We start from the raw sequence: 6,000 nt of genomic DNA, 5'->3' as shown, positions 1-6,000 counted from the left end.
CCAGCAACTCAGGAGGCTGAGGCAGGAGGATCAGAAATTCAAGGCTAGGGGTTGGGGATGTGGCTTAAGCGATAGCGCGCTCGCCTGGCATGCGTGCGGCCCGGGTTGGATCCTCAGCACCACGTACAAACAAAGATGTTGTGTCCGCCGAGAACTAAAAAAAATAAATAAATATTAAAAAAAAAAAAAAAGAAAGGGCTGGGGATGTGGCTCAAGCGGTAGCGCGCTCGCCTGGCATGCGTGCGGCCCGGGTTCGATCCTCAGCACCACATACAAAGATGTTGTGTCCACCGAGAACTAAAAAATTAATTAATTAATTAATTTTTAAAAAAAAGAAATTCAAAGCTAGCCTTAGCAATTTGGTAAGGCCCTCAGCAATTCAACAAGACCATGTCACTAAATAAAATGTTTTTATAAGGGCTGGAGATGTGGCTCAGTGGTTAAGTGCCCCTAGGTTCAATCCCCAGTATATATCTAAAATTTTTGAGGCTGGAGGTTTATGAGTTCTAGATCAACCTTGGCAACTCAGTGAGACCCCCGTCTTAAAATAAAAATAAAAAGGACTCAGGATGTGTGTAGGTCGGTAGTAGAGCACTTGTCTAGCATGCATGAGTCCTGGGTTCTATCTCTAACACTGAAAAAAAATCTAAAATTTTGATGGCAACTTGTATATTAATCATGGTAAATCAGCTTCCCAAGATCTTAGTGGCTTAATCCAGTAAAATTTTGCTTCTTACTTACCCCAAACTGTATTTCAGTCTAACGAGAATAGAGGCAGTATGATGAGGGCTTGGCTCTACATGGTCATTCAGGAGTCCAGATTCCTTCAGTTTTGTATCACCCTTTTCTAATAGTGATGGCCTATAAGACACCCATCAATTTTACTTATATTCCTTTGACAAGAACTCAGTCATATGGACACCCTAAATCAAACAAGGCTGATGAGCACTAGTAGTCTCTACTACATATTTACCAAATACTTATTATATCCAAATCATCCATTACCTATGACCTGTGACACTATTTTACAGTCCCTCAACTTATAGAAACTAAAAATTCCATCTTTATTAAAGATTTGAGAAGAGCCAGGAGTTTCTTTGGCTTTGTTGTTGTTGTTGTTGTTGTTGTTGTTATTGTTGAGTCTTTTGGTATTATTAACAAATAGTTGTGGTTTTTTTTTTTAAGAAAACAGAACCACAATATCATTATCATACCAAATGAAAATAATGGTGATGCCTTACTATAGCTAGTAGTCTGCATGTATACAAATTGTTTCTCAAAAGCCTTTTTTTTTTTTTGTAGTTCTTTTAATTACTGACAGCCATTCCATACATAGGCCCAGCATTGACTGTGCCATTGCTCCTTTCTCCCATAGCTTCTACAGAGTCTTAGTCTGTTTTCTGCTGCTGCAACAGAATAGTTTGGAGGCTGAGAAGTTCATAAGCAAGGGGCTGTCATCTGGTGAGGACCCGACTGAGGGTTGTAAATGGCAAGAAAGCATGCAAGTTCAGGTTTCTCTTCCTCTTCTTATAAAGGTCACTCATCTCATCATGGGCTCCTTACCTTCATATCCTCATCTAACCCTAGTTGTCTCCCAAGGACCCCACATCTCAATACTATCAATGTATGAATTTGGAGATTAAGTTTCTAACACACGAATTTTGGTGAATGCATTCAAACCCTGGCATGCAGGATTCATTTCTTTCTTTTTTAAAATATTTATAGTTTTAGATGGACATAATATCTTTATTTTGTTTATTTAGTGTTTTTTTTTTTTTTAATGTGGTGCTGGGGATCGAATCCAGTGCCTCATATGTGCTAGGCAAGTATTCTACCACTGAGCTACAACCCCAGCCCCAATTTCTTATTTTTGAATGAATCTGACTTTCTCACATTTATGCCTTATTTTTTTCAAAATCATATACTAATCCTTATTGGGTTCTGTGTGATCAGCTGGTGGTTTATTTGTGATTTCTTTTATGCAGATAGTCTTCATCCATTTTCTTAGCTACTACCCTTCTAGCCACAGTGCTATCTCTTTTAGCACTAACGTGACTTTTCTAAAGGTGTAAAAACACCTTTTCACTTCTTTGAAAAGATTTCCCAGATCTTCAAATTCAATATTAAGGACATAAGTTTACTTGATGATTTGTTTGAAAAAGCATTTTTTGTTGTTTTTGTGGTGCTGGTTATTGAACCCAGGGCCTCAAGCATGCCAGGTGAGCACACTACCACTGGACCACCTCCCCAGTCCTCAAATAACATATTGTGTCTTCGTACTATAGTTGAGATTATAGAAAACTGAGTTGATTTCAAAATGAAAGCTTAAATACCATACTTTTTACATCTCTAAATGTAACACAAATACCTCTCATCAAGAGTTTAGAAAAGGGGCTGGGGCTGGGGCTCAGAAGTAACTCACTTGCCTGGCATGTGTGAGGCATTGGGTTTGGTTATCAGCACCGCATATACATAAATAAAATAAAGGTCTATCAACAACTAAAAAAAATTTTTAAAAAAGAGGTTAGAAGAAAAACTAAGATGGCTAACCTAAGTTACTTTACATCTTTAGCCCTAACTTTCCAAGTACTTGCTAAAACAATAAAATGAAGCTTTATAAGAGATTTCAGAGGCTAACTTACTCAAGATTCCGCATCCCTATAGAAATTTATACCTCAGAATTCCAGCTTCTGCTATAAACTATGCAAAAACACAGAAAACTTCAAATCTTAAGCTGATATCCATTTATCATTCATGACACATGGTATTGGTAATGTGTAGCAGAGATCAGGGCAATACTGACATCCTCTTTGCACCTGCATTAGTTGAGGGTTTTTGGTTGCAGGTAGCAGGAAATATGGCTTAAGTTAATTCTCTGAAGTGAATTTACAGATTATGTTGCAGAGAAATTGAAGATAGACCTACTTTAGATAAACTCTCATTATGCTAAGGAGCTCAAAATTCAGGGCGAGTACTCAGTTTCTTTCCTCCATTTTTGCTTCTGCTTCTACAGTGTTGATTCCACTTTCACCAGGCCCTCATCTTATGGTAACAAGATGCTTGCCACAACTGTGGACTTGTTTTTTCCCAGGTCTTTTTCTAGAGGGAAAGAGTGTGCTGCCCCAATGACTCAAAAAAATCTGAGAATTGAGACTCTTGTGTCTTATTGGCCTAGAGTGGAGCACGTTTCTTCGTATGAAGTGATCTTTGGGATGGGGGAGATAAAATCAAACAAAATAAAAACACTGATTACTGTGTGTTTTTTTTTTTTTTTTTTTTTGCTATTGTTGTTGTTTCGTGGTGGGGGGGGGATCAACCCCAGGATCTCGAGCATGATAGGCTGGTTGCTCTACCAGTAAGCCATATACATTCCCTAAAATTTACTAACAGCTTATCAAGGCCTACCTGAGAGGAAGAAAAGGTTAATCTTACATAAACCATATAATAGAGAAATTCAAGGTACAGGAAGGAAGATAGAAAGGATTATAGAAATGGCAACAACAAATGTTCACTATACTACTAAATCTAAATGGCTGACTTGAGCTTTCTATCAGTATAATATAGATATATGAAGTGAAATACTGCTTCAAATAATTTGGGTTTGTCTTATAGTCTATGAATGTGAACTCTCAAAGAGGTTTTTGGTGAAGTTACATTTTAACTTTTGTTACTGGTAGGTAATTTCTTCTTAAAAGTATTAAATATGATTGTAAAATCTCGTGTTACCATCACTTGGTGTTAGTAACCATAGTAAAGTTTCCAAAAAAAAAGTCAGGCTCAGTGGTAGAGTGCTTGCCTAGCATGTGTGAGGCACTGGCTTCAATTCTCAGCACCACATTAAAAAATAAATAAAATAAAGACATTGTGTCCATCTATAGCTAAAATATTTTTAAAAAGAATCAGAAAACTGCATATATCACTCTCCTTTTTTCTCTATATTTCATATGTACTCAGTTTCTATCTCTCTTATGTCTGTTGATCCTTTCTCTCATTCCCTGCCATCCAGCAATCTAAATTTCAATGATTTCATGCCTGGATTTCTCTTGAGTCTCCTTTTTTCTGACCATCCTGATGCAAAACTCTCCTCCACTGAATCTACTTGGCAAATACTTCTGTACTAATAATCCCTCAAGAACTATGATGACCATTTTTCAAGGGCCTAATTCATGCCAAGTGTTTTATAACTCTTACCTCATTTTATTTAATCATTACAAAAACTCTGACATGGGTATTATTCCCATTTTATAGATGAGAAAATTGAGACTCAGAAAAGCCAGTAACTTGCCCAAGTACACACACATAAGAAGCAGCAAAACTGGTATTGAAAACCAGGTCAGTCAAACGTCAAGGCCTGTGCTCCTTCTATCTCATCCTGCGGCTGCTCCATGACTCATGCCATGCCTGTTCTCTGAGGAGTTCCCTACTGATGCTCTATCAAGGACAAACATCTCTCCATGGCTTTCAAGCCCTGCCATAATTATCCCACCTAAAGATTATTTTCTAGCTATCTTCAATGTTTACATTGCTCATCAGATATGTCTCTTCCATCTCCCTCTTATAAACCTGCCCACATTCATTATCCTACACTTCTGAGGAAAAAAAAATCATGATTATAATAATACATACTGTCCCAAAGGTCAAGTAATATGAAAGCAACTGAAGTAGAAAATGGAAGAACCATATTTGAAGTAAGTATTAGGGATGGACTACAGGTCATGGATATTTAGTTTCACACAATTCTTTAGTTAAAAAGGAAACGTTGAATTTTTACATTATAACTGGATAGTGCTAGCTTTCATCAATTTTTTTTTTTACATCAAAGAAAGAAAGATAGCAGAAAAGAAAGCAAATACAACCAACAAGAAAAACCAGAAGCAGGATGCTTTTCTGCTATCTTTCTATTTAGATTCTAGCCATCTTTTATGACCCAACTGAACCCATGGGTATAGGGCTGCTTTTTTTAAAAAATTGAACTTCTTCACTACTCATAGACAAAACATAAAAAGCATTAAAAGAATTTAGCACCAGGAAATCTTCCCTGACTGTTCTACTTCTCACTGACTTTCTTCTACTCTCTACTTAAACTCTATACCACATAATTAGCATTTAATTACATATTGTTTGTATTGTTTGTTCTTTGTGTGTTAGAGTAGGTGACAAGGATGTGGGTGGAATTGGATTATGGGGATCTGGGATAGGGCGTGGATTTACAGAGTTGATGAGTACAGGGGCAGGCAAGGAAACAACTAGCCCTGGAAAATTGCAGAAAATGGTACTATGAATTTAGAGCAAGAGTCTGGAGAAAATCCTGAGACAGGGTTTTATATAAACTTGAAGTCAGAACAAGGCAGTATGCCAAGGCCAAGAATTTAGGGATTGTCTTAGTGTTTTGTGTTGCTAAAACAAAATACCTGAGGCTGTGTGCTTTAAAAAGAAAAAATGTTTTGTCCGGATGGAGCTTGGTGATTACTTCTTGCATAGCATGACAGGAGGCCCTGAGTTAAATGCCCAACACTTAAAAAAAAAAAAGGCTTATTTGGATCACAATTCTGGTGGCTAGAAAGTCCAAATAGCATGTTTCTGGAATAGGGTGAGGAATCCCAGAATGTATCATTATATAGTAGAGAAGTAAAAAGGGAAATGTCTACATTTAAAGGAGCCAAGCATGTGAAATGGCCTTGCTTTATAACAACCCACTCTTATGAGAATTAATCCAGTCACACAAGACCTGACCCGCTCTCTCAAGACATGTATTAAACCCTTCCCAGAATGGTGCCCCCATGATCTGATTATCATCCACTAGGTTCTACCTCTTAAAGTTTCTGCCACCTCAGTCCTGTTACACTAGGGACCAAGCTTTCAGCACATAAATCTTTTTTTTTTTTTAAAGATGGACACAATATCTTTATTTATTTTTATGTGGTGCTGAGGATCGAACCTAATACCTCACAAGTGTGAGGCAAGTGCTCTGCCACTGAGCTATAACCCCAGCTCCTTAGC

This window comes from Spermophilus citellus, assembly GCF_964194105.1.
Source record: "Spermophilus citellus genome assembly, chromosome: 1".
Lineage (NCBI taxonomy): Eukaryota > Metazoa > Chordata > Mammalia > Rodentia > Sciuridae > Spermophilus > Spermophilus citellus.
Note: the sequence above shows the minus strand (reverse complement) of the source record.